This window comes from Loxodonta africana, chromosome 1 (genome assembly GCF_030014295.1).
Source record: "Loxodonta africana isolate mLoxAfr1 chromosome 1, mLoxAfr1.hap2, whole genome shotgun sequence".
NCBI classification, from domain to species: Eukaryota; Metazoa; Chordata; class Mammalia; order Proboscidea; family Elephantidae; genus Loxodonta; species Loxodonta africana.
In genome coordinates, this window is record NC_087342.1 from 79,457,172 (window position 1) to 79,473,196 (window position 16,025).

The 16,025-nt window shown below is 40.4% G+C and overlaps 2 non-coding genes across 2 annotated transcripts; one reads left to right on the forward strand and one right to left on the reverse strand.

The window, feature by feature from the left end:
* The first annotated feature begins 242 nt into the window (after positions 1-242).
* On the forward strand, positions 243-314 carry TRNAA-AGC (transfer RNA alanine (anticodon AGC)). The gene has a single exon. It is a non-coding gene; the product is annotated as a tRNA-Ala (tRNA).
* Positions 315-3,793: 3,479 nt separating this feature from the next.
* TRNAS-GCU (transfer RNA serine (anticodon GCU)) lies at positions 3,794-3,875 on the reverse strand. The gene has a single exon. It is a non-coding gene; the product is annotated as a tRNA-Ser (tRNA).
* Between the last annotated feature and the right edge of the window lie 12,150 nt (positions 3,876-16,025).

A 16,025-nucleotide genomic window follows, 5' to 3' on the forward strand; every position in this document is an offset into this window, starting at 1 on the left:
AGGCAGTTGGCTAAAAGCAGTCCTTGAAGAAGCCAAAGGCTGTTGGAAGATCTCAGACTCATTTGGTTGGAATGTTTTTTTTTTTTTCCATTTTCCTTGCATAGCTGTGAGGCCTGATGCAATTCAGGAACACAAGAATTGAACATAATGGATTTTGACTTGCAAAAACTGACCTTTTAATATGCCTACAGACCATGCTGGAAGTCAGTATTATGAATTGTTCTCATAATTTTCTTGTAACAGGGGGTATAGCTCAGTGGTAGAGCACGTGCTTAGCATGCACGAGGCCCTGGGTTCAATTCCCAGTACCTCCAAGTGTTATCTCCCTTTCTCACTGACTGGCACTTGAATATGTTCACATTTGTTCCAGACTTCTGCCATTTTTCTCTTCCTGAATATCTTTTCTTGTGTTTTTCCTACTCACAGAAAGGATAAATTGCTTGATAGTTACTCTCTTGGACCATAGTCCTAGACACTCTATGGGCCTCCCAACCTAACTGCTTAAGAACAATGACGTAAGGAGGGATTGGAGTAAAAGAAGGTGCTCACTCAGGACCTGCTGATGGTGAAGCAACAACATCCCACCGTGTCACAGACCGCCTGTTCTCCTTTACTACAATTTCTCGTTATTATTAAGAAGTAGGAAAGAAAAAGACAGATGGAAAGTAGGAGGAAGTGACTGTTGACAAATTCCTTTTGAGTCTTCTTTTTTCCCTCACCTGTGCCTGTGTCAATGAAAAGACAGCAGTTTCAGGAGGAAGGTTTCCATCTGATTTTCTTTTTCCCATTCCTCCTACACTCACACCTACCCACATAATCTTGGTCAGCAAACAAACAACAATCCATTGCATCAAGTGGACTTCAACTCATAGTGACCCTACAGGACAGAGTACAACTGCCCCATAGGGTTTCCAAGGAGTGCCTGGTGGATTTGAACTGCCAGCCTTTTGGTTAGGAACTATAGCTCTTAACCACTATGCCACCACGTCTTCCTGGTCAGCAAAATGTTGGTCCAATCACCAGTCATGGAGATCTGTGATCCCAACCACAGAGATCTGTGATCCCAACTCTTTGTTAACCGTGAAGTGTTTGGATACTATCCAGAGGAAAGGGATATCTCAGGAAACCTTAAGTCTTCCAGCATCCACAGTTGAAAAATTATTTCCAGAGGTGGAAAGAGCTGCTGAGCTCTCTTAAACCACAGCAGTCTTGAGCAAAAAGAGCTGCATGTTCCTATTGGAAAAACACCCATAGTCCGTTTTCCTTAGGAGGAAGGGAACTTTCTGACTTCCTGCCTTGTAGAGAGAACAGAGGGGACGTAGGCAACCCTGGTAGTCTCAAAGTACTTCCTTAGCCGTCCATATTTTGTGCATCCTAAAGACCTAGTTCCAAACCTTCTTTCACCTTCTCTTCTAGTTCTTCCACATCCACACCCACTTCCCTCCTCTTATCTTTCCCTTCATATTCTTCATCACTAATGTGTCACCTTCACCTTCCTTCTCACTGTCCCCTTTTATCCTGTCTCCAGTGCTTCCTCCGAGTGAAAGAAAAACTTTCGGTGGCTCAGTTCACTCCAATTCCTTCAGCACGACTTCCTAGGTTAGCAGTTCTGAAACACAGCTGAAAAATGGAAATATCTGTGGAGACTTTTCAATGATATAGATCCCATCCTTTCCCTATCCAGTGATTCTCAGTCCATTCAGGATCTACAAAGGTGGATTCAGGAATACATATATTCACGAAGTTCTCAGGCAGTTTCCCAGGTTTGGGAACCACTGCATCCTGATATAAGACATTTACTTCTCTTTTAACTCTGTATTGGACTTTGTTACTCACCGTGTTATCTTGTAATTTCTTCCTGCCTCCAAGCTCCTATGTCAGCTACTTCCCAGTGCCAACTGAGCCTCAGCCGGTTATTCGAGGGAGGTTAGGCTAAGGGAGATGACTAGTGCTGGAGAGGAACCAAAGAGTTGGCAAATAATGTATTCCAATATTCGGGAAGATACAAACCTCTCACCCGAAGACGGGAAAAAAAAACCACTGCCATCGAGGTGATTCCGACTCACAGCAACCCTATAGGACAGAATACAGCTGCCCCATAGAGTTTCCAAGGAGCGCCTGGCAGACTTGAACTGCCGACCTCGTGAATAGCAGCTGTAGCACTTAACCACTATGCCACTCGGGTTTCCAAACCTCTCACATCTAAGAAAAATATCAGGATGAAAACTAAAAGCAAAAGAAGACACAATGATTAAGGATTACCTCCTAAAACTCATGTGTGCATTGACTGACACCGTAAAAATTGGCAAGAGGCAGAAGCTTCTATTCTTTTAGCCTCTGTGATGGCTGAGGTTTGAATGCCTGTCGAGGAGCACGAGTTGGCTGTTAAAAAATAAGTTTAATATGCTTGCTGTTCTTGCTCAGCCCCCAACATGCCTCCCTCATGCTTGTTTGTGTTTCTCAGAACCAGAGCTGCAGCTTCAAGAGACAAAGCCACTACTTGATTTCCTGACCATGGTTTTGGACTCCAGTGTTTGCAAGAACAGTCACAGTCCGTGACACCATGTACTTACTGTTTTTCACTTAGGATCAGTTTTCTCTTTCTATGTGGATCTAAATTTCCCTAGCCAAGTTTTCAGGTTCTGCTCTTCTGTATCTTTGGCCCAGAATTCTCTGATAGTCAGAAGTAGTGGAGGTGCAGGACCCTGGTGTGATGCCTGGCAAATCCATAATACCATGAAGACCGTGTGGAGAAGGAGTAGCTAATTTGGAGTTTCAAACTGAAGCCATTTGAATTAACACTTCTTTTTTAGAGGGTCACTATGAGTTAAAATCAACTCAACTGCAATGGGTTTGGTTTGGTGGGTTTTTGCCGTGCAGTGGTTAAGATGATCAACTACTCACTGAAAGGTTGGTGGTTCTCCATGGGAGAAAGACGTGGAAGTCAGCTTGCATAGATTTACAGCCTTGGAACCCCTATGGGGTCAGTATGAATCGGAATCCACTCAATGGTGGGGGGCTTGGGGGGGAAGGGTTATGCATACCTGTGGTTGAGATTTTCATCTCCCAGGGTTTAACCACTCCCCGTCCCTGGAAGGAGCCCTGGTAGCACAAGTGGTGAAAAGCTTACTTGCTGAGCAAAAGGCAGTTCCAGTCTATCAGCCACTCTCTAGAAATACTATGGGGCAGTTGGAGTTCGGTTTTTGCCTGGGAAAGAAGTCCCAAGGTGAAGTTAAATAGTTAACAACTTGCGTGCTGCTAACTGGAAGACTGGAGGTTCCAGCCACCCAGAGGCGCCTGGTGATTTACACCAAAAAAATCACTAAAACTCTAAAGAAGACAGCTCTACTCTAACACATATGGGGTCATCATGAGTGAAAATCGACTTGATGACAGCTGGTTTTCCCTGGGAAAACATATTCAAGTTTCTCTGAGCAATATCGGGACTCCAAACCATGTAGAGTGAGGTTATGAAAAGCAAGGGGAAAGCGATGTTTGTCTAGAGAATCCGTGCTTGGCCGAATGGAAGATGATATTCCAAGGATGTATTTCACTCCTTGGGCGTCGCTGATCACCTGTCAGCAGTCAAAAACAAACAAACAAACCTGTTGCAGTTGAGTCAATTAGAACACACAGAGACTCTATAGGACAGAGTAGAACTGCCACATAGGGTTTCCAAAGACTGCCCGGTGGATCCAAACTTTTTACCTTTTGGTTAGCAGCCAAGCTCTTAACCACTGTGCAGCCTACGGCTCCAAATCTTACTCACATGACAAGTGGGGAAAAGAAGAAACGACGAGGGTGGGATTCGAACCCACGCATGCAATGCACAATGGATTAGCAGTCCATTGCCTTAACCACTCGGCCACCTCGTCAGGAATAAAGGGAAAGAGAATCAAAGAGAAGGAAACTTAGGCACTCAGTTTTGCCCTGAAATAATTTAGACACCTGCATATCTGGAAGTAGCCCAGTGGAGAGCCTCACTAGGGGGCTTTGTGGATTAGTCAAAAAAACAAAAACAAAAACAAAAAAAACTGTCTGCAGGGCCCTTTCAAGCACCTCCCCCTCCCCATCTGTCTTTCTCTTTAATAATAGTGCAAAATGGGAGCTTAATGAGCACGATTTTGTTTTGGGTGATTGAAGAGATTTTGTTAGCATTTGGTTCTTCTTTTCCTCCCTTTTTTGTCATACTCCTTCTACTGACACAGTCACCTTAAGGGATATAGAAGCTCATAGCATAGAAATGAAAGAGCATTCAAGGAAGTCCATTGAGTTGTGTTTTTTCTGTCTATGTGTGCAGAAATTGAATGGAAAATATTAGGAGAAGTGAATTTGTATTCCCTCAAGACTGGTTTTCAATAGTGTTGAAGCAGAGAAAAAGTGTAGAGGTACGGAGGATGGAAGCCAGGGCCACATACATGCAAAGTGTGTGCTCTACCTGAGATTCACGCTCCTTGAGCATTGGGGTAGTGTTGGTCAGTGTTAAGAGGCATCAGCAGCTGCTTTAGGCAGGAGGTGCTCAGGAACCAGTGGAGGATACTGATTCTTTACAGGGCTTGAAAGTCAAGGCAGAGGATTGGAAATGTGTTGGATAAATAGCCACAAGAGTTTTCCATGGTGGCTTTTTTACAACCTCGAGTTGTTAAAAGTCTCTGTCTTCTATTATGGGTGTCAAAGAATCAAGTCCCCATTTTCAGCTCTTGATTTCCTCAACAGTTGACTTAACCTGAGGCACAAAGCTAAAAAAATTAATATTTTGGCCATCTAAAAGCCTTCACTATATTTGCTGTTTGCTCAATAAGAATATATTTGTCAGATTTGATGTAGGAAAGCAAGGGCAGAAGAATACCCGATAGTGATGTACTCTGCATTTCATTGTAAGGGTCTTTTCTACTCGAGATATCAGGTAACTCAAGGGCCCTACGAGCAGTCCAGAAAAGAATTCATAAGAGATGAACGAAACAGCAGCTTCAGGATTTAGAAAAGGTGAATTATAAGAGTAAGACAGAAGGTAAATAGACAGGATTTAAAGAATAAAAGTGAATGAAGCATTTATTCATTTAAAAAAATTTAAGTCATTTTCAAACAGAAGTAGGTACAGAAAAGGGAGTTCTGAAAAACTGTGGGTGGAGGGGCATGGGGGAAAGCCTGGAAGAGGGAGAAGATAAACTCATATGAGATTCAAGATATCTTGGAACACACCTGTAAGAATGTTACACAGTGAACTCGGCTAGTGCTTTGGTCTCCAGCCTTGGATTTATGAGTGATCAGTAAACACCTGCATGTAGAGGGTGAATAAAGACTGAAAAAATGTACTTTGAGATTTGGGGGTTAGAAATTCATTTGTGATACTTGTGGAAAATAAATAAGCTTGCCCCAAGACTGGTCTAGAACCCTGAGATTTATCATGGTGAAAGCTCAATTCTTTGAACTACATAAGAAGATATTAAAAAAAAAAAAAAAAAATTCATTTCCTGGTACCACATTTCTAGTGCCTGTTAGCCTTTTCTCATCATAGTTTGCACAAATATGGGCCTTTGCGAATACTTATAGAAATAACACTGAGCCTTTTTCAAAATTGGCAGAACATGGTTTTTCTGTCAGACTTGTTCTTTCAGTGGGCTCATGGGATTTGTACAAAAAGAACAAGGAACAGTGTGTGGTAGGTTTCACTTAAGGAGAAAACTAGAGTGTCACACACAAAACTGATGGGAATGTGTATATGTTTGCCTGTGTGTCTGTGTATGTGTGTGTAAATACTGGGTGGTGTCTTAGCTGTTGATGTTGTAAAATCAGTATGTGTAGTGTCAAGCAACCCTAATTACAGTATCATTCAGAATATTTTCACTGTCCTAAAAATGTCTGTGCTCCACTATTCATCCCTCCAAACCACTCTGAATTGCTGGCAGCCACTGATCTTTTTACTGTCTAAAAATTTGTCTTTTCTAGAATGTCATGTATTTGGAATAATTCAATATGTAGCTTTATCAGACTAACTTCTTTCACTTAGCAATATGCATTCAAGATTACTCCGCCACTTTTCATAGCTTGAAAGCTCACTTATTTTTGTTCGTGAATAATACTCCATTATATGGATGTGCCACAGCTTGTTTATTCATCTATTTAAGGACATCTTGATTGTTTCCAATTTCTAGCAATTATCAGTAAAGCTGCTATAAACATTTGTGGGCAGGTTTTTGGTGGACATAAACTTTTATTTCCCTGGTAAATACCTAGATGCACAACGGCTGAATCATATATTTGCATATGCCTATGTGTCTGTATGGGCTCTACTTTGCCCCTGATGGACTTGTTCTAATTTTCTTCACCTTCATCTTGAACTTCCATAGGAGCAATTGATGGCCTGTTCCACAGTCATCCCCTGGCCTTGTTCTGACTAATGACATTGAGCTTTACCGTTATCTCTTCCCACAGATACAGTTGATTTGATTCATGTGTATTGCATATGGTGAGGTCCACATGTACAGTTGCCGTTTATGTTGTTGAAAAGAGGTATTTGCACTGAAGAATTAATTGGTCTTTCAAAATTTTATCACGCAATCTCCAGGACCGTTACTATTACCATATTTTCCAACAACCAATCCTCCTTTGTTTCCAACTTTCACATTCCAATCACCAGTAATTATTAATGTGTCTTGACTGCACGTATCAATTTCAGACTCAAAAATTGGTAAAAAAAAAAAAGTCCTCAATTTCTTCACCTTTGGCATTAGTGGTTTGTCCATAAATTTGAATGACAGTTGTATTAACTGGTCTACCTTGTAGGCATATGGATATTATCCAATCACTGACAGCATTGTACTTAAGGATAGACCTTGAAATGTTCTTTTTGGTGAAGAATGCAACCGCATTCCTCTTCAAATTGTCATTCCCAACATAGTAGGCTATGTGATTGTCCGTATCGAAATGCCCAATACTGTCCATTTCAGCTCACTAATACCTAAGATATTGATCTTTATGCATTCCATTTCCAATTTAACATCTTCCAATTTTCCTAAATTCATGCCTCCTGTATTCCACATCCCAATTATTAATGAATGTTTGCAGATGTTTCTTCTCATTTTGAGTTGTGCCACATCAGCAAATGAAGGTCCTAAAAGCTTGACTCCATTCACATCATTAAGGTCGACTGTACTTTGAAGAGGCAGTTTATCTCCAGTCATATTTTTTGTGCCTTCCAACATGAGAGGCTCATCTTTCACCACTATATGAGACAATGTTCTCCTGCTATTCATAAGGTTTTCACTGGCAAATTTTTTCAGAAGTCCTTCTTTCTAGTCTGTCTCAATCTGGAAGCTCAGGTGAAATCTGTCCCCCAAGGGTGACTCTGCTGGTATTTGAAATACCAGTGGCAAAGTTTCCAGTGTCACAGCAACATACAATACTACGGTGTGACAAACTGACATATGATGGACCATTTCAAGAATAGATTTGACACATTGAACATGAATGGTCGAAGACTAGACAAGTTCTAGAATGACATCAACGGCATCATACATGAAGAACGCAAGGGGTCATTAAAAAAGAGAGGAAAGAAAGAAAAGACCAAAATGGATGTCAGAAGATACTCTGAAACTTGCTCTTGAACACAGAGTAGGTAAAGTGAAAGGAAGAAATAATGAAATAAAAGAGCTGAACAAAGGATTTCAAAGGGTGGCTCAAGAAGCCAAAGCAAAGTATTATAATGAAATGTGCAAAGACCTGGCATTAGAAAACCAAAACCAAAGATCACACTCAGCATTTCTCAAGTTGAAAGAATTGAAGAAAAATTCCAGGCTTAAGTTTCAATATTGAAGAATTCTACAGGGAAAATAATAAATGGTGCAGGAAGTATCAAAAGAAGATGGAAAGAATACACAAGGTCACTGTACCAAAAAGAATTGGTCAACATTCAACCATTTCTGGAGGTAGCATATGATCAAGAACCTATGGTACTGAAGGGAGAGATCCAAGCTGTACTGCAGGCATTGGAGAAAAACAAGCCTCCAGGAATTGATGGAATTCCAACTGAGATGTTTCAAACAGACGCAGTGCTGGAGGTGATCACCCATCTATGCCAAGAAATTTGGAAGACAGCTACCAGGCCAACCAGCTGGAAGAGATCCAAATTTGTGCCCATTCCAAAGAAAAGTGATCCAGCAGAATGCAGAAATTATTGAAGAATGTCATAATACAACATACAAGTAAAATTTTGCTGAAGATCATTCAAAAGAAGTTGCAGCTGTACATCAACAGGGAACGGCCAGAAGCTCAAGAAGAATTCAGAAGAGGATGTGGAAGGGGGGTATCATTGCTTATGTCAGATGGATCTTGGCTGAAAATAGAGAATACAAGATGTTTACCTGTGCTTCACTGACTATGCAAAGGCATTCAAGTATGTGAATCATAACAAATTATGGATAACATTGTGAGGAATGGGAATTGAAGAACACTTAATTATGCTCATAAGGAACCTCTACATAGACCAAGAGGCATTCATTTGAACAGAACAGGGGGATAATGCCTGGTTTAAAGTAATGTGTGTGTCAATGTTGCATCCTTTTACCATACTAATTCAAACCATATGCTAAGCATATAATCCAAGGAACCAGACTACATGAAGAAGAAGGTGGTACCAGGATGGGAGGAAGACTCATTAACAACCTGTGATATGCAGATCACACAACTCTCCTTGCTGAAAATGAAGAGGACATGAAGCACTTACTGATGAAGACCAAAGATCACAGCCTTCAGTATGGATTACATCTTAACATAAAGAAAACAAAAATCCTCACGACTGGATCAATAAGCAACATCATGATAAATGGAGAAAAGATTAAAGCTGTCAAGGATTTCATTTTACTTGGATCCACAACCAACACCCATGGAAGCAGCAGTCAAGAAATCAAACAATGCATTACACTGGGCAAATTTTCTGCAAAAGACCTCTTTAAAGTGTTAAAAAGCAAAGATTTCACCTTGAGGACTAAGGTGTACCTGACCCAAGCCATAGTGTTTTCAGTTGCCTCATATGCATGTGAAACCTGGACAATGAATAAGGAAGACTGAAGAAGAATTGATACCTTTGAATTATGGTGTTGGTGAAGAATACTGAATATACATACCATGGACTGCCAGAAGAACAAACAAACTTGTCTTGGAAGAAGTACAGCCAGAATTCTCCTTAGAAGCAAGGATGGGGAGACCTCATCTCACATACTTTGGACCTGTTATCAGGATGGACCAGTCCCTGGAGAAGGACATCATGCTTGGTAAAGTAGAGGGTCAGTGAAAAAGAGGAAGACCCTTAACAAAATGGATTGACACAGTGGCTACAACAAAGGGCTCAAGCATAACAATGCTAGTGAGAATGGTACAGGACTGGGCAGCGTTTCATTTTGTTTTACATAGGGTCACTATGAGTCAGAACTGACTCCACAGCATCGGACAACAACATGTTTATGTTAGTCTACATTTAGCTTTGTAAGAAACTGCTAGGCTATCTTCCAAAGTAGCTGTACTATTTTGAATTTTCCCGGTAATGAATGAGAGTTCCTGTAGCTCCACATCCTTGCCAGCATGTGGTGTTGTCAGTATTAGGATTTTAGCCATTCAAATAGCTGTGTAGATGCCCTGGTGGGGTAGTAGTTAGGAGCCTGGCTGCTAACCAAGTTGCTGGCAGTTCAAACCAGCAGGTGCTCCTTGGAAACCCTATGGAGCCCTTCTCTGCCCTCTAGGATCACTATGAGTCGGAACTGACTCAACAGCAGCTAACAAGAACAGCAACAGTAGGTGTGTAATGGTATCGCATCATTGTTTTAATTTGTAATTCCCTAGTGGTATGTGGGAATCCCTGGGTGGTGCAAATGCTTAAATTTTTGGCTACTAACTGAATGATTAATTGGTGGTGTGGAGCCACACAGAGTTGCCTCAGAAGAAAGGCCTGGAGATCTACTTCCACTAAAAACCATCTGAAGCACATTCTACTCATGGGGAAATTGGTTTTTTTTTTTTTTTTAAAGACACATTTCACCTGTGTATCTTCTTTGCTGGGGTATCTCTTCAGATATTTTACCCACTTTCTAATTGGGTTGTTTGTGTTTTATTGCTGAGTTTTAGGAGTTCTTTGTATATCTTGGAAGCCCTGGTGGCATAGTGGTTAAGTGCTACTGCTACTAATCAAAGGGCTGGCAGTTCAAATCCGCCAGGTGCTCCTTGGAAACTCTATGGGGAAGTTCTACTCTGTCCTATGGGGTCGCTATGTGTCGGAATTGACTCGACAGCACTGGGCTTGGGCTTGGGCTTGGCTTGTATATCTTGGATCCACCACAATGACCAGGTACCATCAAATTGATTATGACTCATGGGGGTTTTTCGTGGCAACCACATGTGTAGCAGAGTATGGCTTGGACTCAATTCCTTTCTCAGATATGAGTTTTGCCTCGTGTATTTTGATGCTCTGTTGCTAGGTGCATACACATTCAGGATTGTTATGTCTTCTTGGAGAATTGACCCTTTAATCATTATGTAACCCCTTCTTTATTTTTGATAATTTTCCTTGCTCTGAAATCTGACTTGCCTGACATTAATATAGCAGCTCCAGCTTTCTTTTGATTAGTGTTAGTATGGTATCTTTCTCCATCTTTTTACTTTTAATCTATCCATGTTTTTATGTTTAAAGTGGATTTCTTGTAAACAACATTTAGTTTTTAATTCACTTGGATAGTCTGTCTTTTAAATGGTATTGTAATGTTTAATGTTATGTGTCAACTTGGCTAGGCTGTGATTCTCAATAGCTTGGCATGTCCTCTTCTATAATTTAATTACCTTCCATTTTGTGATCTGATGTGAGCAACCAGTCAGTTGAAAGAGGAGTTTCCTTGCAGTGTGGCCTGTCTCCAGTACATAAAGGGATGTTGTGGCAAAATTCACTCTCTCTAGACCCTTTACTCTTCTCAGCACCTGACCTCCAGTCTTTGGACCTATGCCTGCAGAAGTCTCTAGGCTGCTGTTTGACTAGCAGATTTTGGATTCGACAGCCCCTGCAACCCTATGAGGTGTCAGAGATTTTCAGCCTGCTACCAGACCCATGGATTTGTGACTTGCCAGTCCCCACTATTGCAGGAGCCATTTCCTTTAGGTGAATCTCTCTGTATATATTTGTCATGGATTGAAATATGTCCCCGAAAAAGTGTGTGTATTAACTCGACTAGGCCATGATTCCCAGTATTGTGTGGTTGTCCTCCATTTTGTGATTCTAATTTTATGTTAAGACCATTAGGGTGGGATCGTAACACCACCCTTACTCAGGTCACCTCCCTGATCCAGTATAAAGGGAGTTTCCCTGGGATGTGGCCTGTACCACCTTTTATTTCTCAAGAGATAAAAGGAAAGAGAAGCAAGCAGAGAGTTGGGGACCTCATACCACCAAGAAAGCAGCACAGGGAACAGAGCGCATCCTTTGGACCCGGGGTCCCTGTGCCTGAGAAGCTCCTTGACCAGGGGGAGATTGAGGACAAAGACCTTCCTCCAGAGGTGACAGAGATAGAGAAAGCCTTCCCCTGGGGCCGATGCCCTGAATTTAGACTTGTAACCTACTAGACTGTGAGAAAATAAATTTCTCTTTGTTAAAGCCATCCACTTGTGGTATTTCTGTTATGGTAGCACTAGATGACTGAGACAATGTTTATATGTATGTTTTGCTGGTTTTGCTCCTCTAGAAAACCCAGACTAAGATACATATATTTAGATCATTTGCATTTAAAGTGATAGCAATACTGTTTAATTAATATCTAACATATTAGCAACTGCTTTCTTTTTATTGCCCTTCTTATTTGCTTTTTTGTCTCTTTCTTTTGCCTTCTCTAGTTTAATTGGGCATTTTGTATGAGTGGATTTTTTTCCCTTTCTTAGCTGCTCCTTGAAAACCCTATGGGACAGTTATACTCTGTCCAGTTTGGAATCAACATGATGGCAAGGGGTTTGGTTTGGTTTTATTTATTGTTGTTTTAAACAAATTGTTACCTGTTGTCAGTTAAAAGTAGGAAAAATAGTAGATAAAAAATGTCAATTACCACTTTGAAGAATACCTCAGGAATGTGTAAATGAAGCAGAGGATGATAAAAATATGTATATATACAACCTGATTGGAGTTGAAAAAAATCAGTAAAAATTGTAATGAGAGATGATACAGATGTTAATGTAACTTTTCTCACATAGTTCGCTGTTGGATAGATGTAGAGTAAAACTGTGAGAGCTGGACTTGATGGGACTGCCTTGTTTTTCTTGGTCTTGAAAGTTTTCTGCCTTTGACAGGGTACAGTGTCACCACTTCCATTTCTCTTTTCAGTGGAAAATATTTGAGTTTTTCTTCTATGACAGGTTTCTGCCTTACACTGGTTCTGGTTTTTGCAGGTTTTACTGTACTATACTCAGTTCTGTTAGAATCCCAAAGCCTTGGGTTGCAATTGTCCTGTAATAAAGTGAATCATAGTGATTCTAGAAAACTACACATGACTGCCAAACCCAGGATTCAGCTAGGGATCTCTAGATCATCGGTCTATCCTCTCCCAACTAAGCTATTTCAGCTGCCTGAAAGTACCTGTTTTAGCCATTCTTTCAAAATATTACTTAACTTTTATTTGCAAGGCTCTTGTGTTTTTGAATACCTAATCTTAATGTATCCAATATAATCTGCTGTCTAATCCAAAACTATATGGGCTCCTTTGCCATCCATGTCTGAAAATAACATTCAGTTTTTTGAAACAGTGGATGAGTTCATAGAGGACGAGGAAGGCGAAAAAGGGAGGAATAGGTAAAACGGAAAGAATCTTTTCTTTCTGCTTGTTCCCCTCTAGATATTCCAGGCTCTAAACACAGCTCAGAAAACCAGGTGAATTTCAAATGAAATGACTGAGCCTATTCTTTCTGTCCTTCTTTTCCCGTCATGTTCCTCAATGATGCTGGAAAAGGGAAGAGAAGATTATTGAGCACATTAACATGGGAGCAAGCTTTTTGCTTCTGATGGAGAAATCTTGAGTAAGTCATTCTGTTTTCTCCATTTTCTTCTTTGTTCCTTGTCTTCCCTGTGCTGACACAGCTGCCCTGGGTGGCGAGGAGACACAGGCTGTAGAAAATGGGAAACAATTCAAGGCAATCCATCAGGTAATGTGTTTATCTCCACATGAGTATGCAAAAAAGGTGTTTTAAAAAGGAGGAAAGTACAAAAGTGTTGGGAATTGGTTTCAAACCTTCTCAAGATTAGGATACACTCTCATTGGGCCATGCCTCTCTCACTACAAAGACGTCATGAAGATCCTCCTTAAAATATTGCCTATATTTATAAGGGGTCTTCACAGATTCGATAGTTGGCCAGAAAGAAAAACCCACTGTTTCAAATCTCACTATTTCTTAAGCCTCTAAACTATGTTCTCTGAACTGCTATACCAGGAAATACTTAAGGAGATCATAGACTAAATAACACTGTTTATGCTACTAGGACATTTCATTCCATCAGCCTGCTCTGAAGTCCCCTTCTTAATAAACTGCCTGGTGACATTTTTTCACAATGACAAGGAAAGATTTTTGTATTTTCAACTTTTCTGCTCTTTCTCCACCTTTTCTTTTTTTCTCTTCTTACAAAGTTTTTCAAGCCCTCTTTCTCTTGAAGAAGGAGCCTTGGTGGCACAGAGGCTAAGAGCTTAGGTGCTAACCAAAAGGTCTGCAATTCAAATCCAAATCCACCAATAGCTCCTTGGAACCCCTATGGGGCAGTTTTACCCTGTTCTATAGGGTCCTTATGAGTTTGGTTTTTTTCTCTTTAAGAAGAGGGGATTGCTGCAGTTGTTGTTAAGTGCCATCAAGTGGCTTCCAACTTATAGCGACCCTATGTACAACAAAAGGAAATACTGCCCAGTCCTGTGCTGTCCTCACAGTCGTTATTATGCAGCTACTGCATCAATCCACCTCAGTGAGAGTCTTTTTCTTTTTTGCTGAAACTCCATCTTGCTTGCTGACATCAAAGGGAACTTAAAGTACCTGGGATCCAGGTATTCTGTAGTCAGCAGAAATCAAACCTGTGCAGGACACCCGAGGGGATTTCTAGTCCATCCCCTGAACCTCTAGGACACAACTACAGTGACTTTCTTAAAGCCTTTTTTCCCACCAGGAACTGGACCTGTGCCCCTTGCAGCCACTTCCAAAGCTGGTCTGGTGGGCTGCAACCACTGGGCGTTATTAATTGTAAGGAAAGTGCAAAGTAAAAACACATTGAAATAATATTCCCCTTCACCTAAATGGATTAAGATAAAAGAACTGAAAATATCAAGTGTTGCTGATGATATGAAACAACTGAAAATTTCATGCATTGCTGATGACACTGTCAACTGGCACATCCATACTTGTACATTATTTAGAAATATTGCCTAGAACAAAACATATTTATAACCTGTAACCCTGAAACTCCATAGCTGCATTTAGACCCAAGAAAAATGAATGCTTATTGCCCTTGAAAGATATGTACAAAAATGTTTATAGCAGCGTTAGTATTATAAGATGGCATGGTGGATAAGTGCTGTGACTGTTAACCAAGAGGTCAGCAGTTCTAATCTGCCAGGTGCTCCTTGGAAACTCTATGGGGCAGTTCTACTCTGTCCTACAGGGTCGCTATGAGTTAGAATCAACTCGATGGCAGTGGGTTTGGTTGTTTTTGTTTTTTTTGGTATGTACATCAACAGCAAAACAAATGAAAAAATTGTGATGTACAGTATCAGTACAGTGGAATATGACAGCAATAAAAAAGAACTACTGCTATTAGACACGAGATGGATGTATCTAATAAAAATTATACTGAATGAATCTATACTCAAATGAACACATGTTGTATGACTCCATTTATAGTATTTCAAAACAGGAAAATGGTGGTAGAGGTCTGAAGATTGGAATTGATTGGTATAGATACAAGGAGCTTCTGAGAGCTGAACATTTCTTTACCTTGGTCTGGATGTTGGTTATATGAGATACACATGTAGTAACTCATCAAGCTGAATAATAAAGTTATATGCATTTTACTCTTTGTGAGCTAAGCCTCAGTTTAAACAAAAAGAAGACAGATTTCCTTGGATATTTTCTCACCTTCAGTACATCCTATCTCTTCATTAATGCTGCTCATATTGTGGTCTGCAGATTGGTGCCTTCTGAGAACTGTGTTTCACCATCTGTGAGCATTAGACTCTTTCGTATCAATTAGACTGTGGCAGGATATTGGATGCCTCCTATTAAATAAAGTAGAAACAATTTCAGGAATTGGGTAAGTGGAATGTGGTGCTGGCCACTTAATGGTCAAGAAGTAGAACGTGTTGCCACTTATGATATTGTAAGATTGGTTGGATGCCTATAATCCAAGAGAATACACAAATCTGAGGAAGTATTATTTACTTTTGTAATTTGTTATTTTAAAATGATATTAACCTTAATCAAGTCTGCTTTGTATGTTTACAATTTACCATTATTAAATTAAAATAAAACAAATAATAATAATCCATCTGTGCCAGAGTACAATTGTGCTTCATAGGGTTTTCAATGGCTGATTTTTTTCAGATGTAGATAGCCCAACATTTCCTCCCAGGGCTTCTGGGTGGATTCTAACATTCAGCTTTTTGGTTATCAGCCCAATGTGTTAACCATTTGCACCACCCAGGGGCTCTGTTAGCTAAACAGAGAAGTCAAATTTATTTGTAACCCTAATTTACATGTGTGAAACAGGTTAAGGAGGCTAGAGAAGCCAGAAGACAAGTAGTGTATGTGCCAGAGTGCTGTGGTCTGAAAACAGGCCTGAGGCATGACTGAAAATAAAGAAGAGAACAGAAAATAAAGAAGAAACACTCCATTGGGTGACAGCTTGTGTTTTAGAATTGGCCTCTCCGGAAGGAATGAGAAAATTGCAGCAGCTGAAGACCATCTACAAAGTGAATTTTAATAAAAGCCCTCCATGTGTCCTGACAGGTTCTCAAACCAGTTTCCAATGA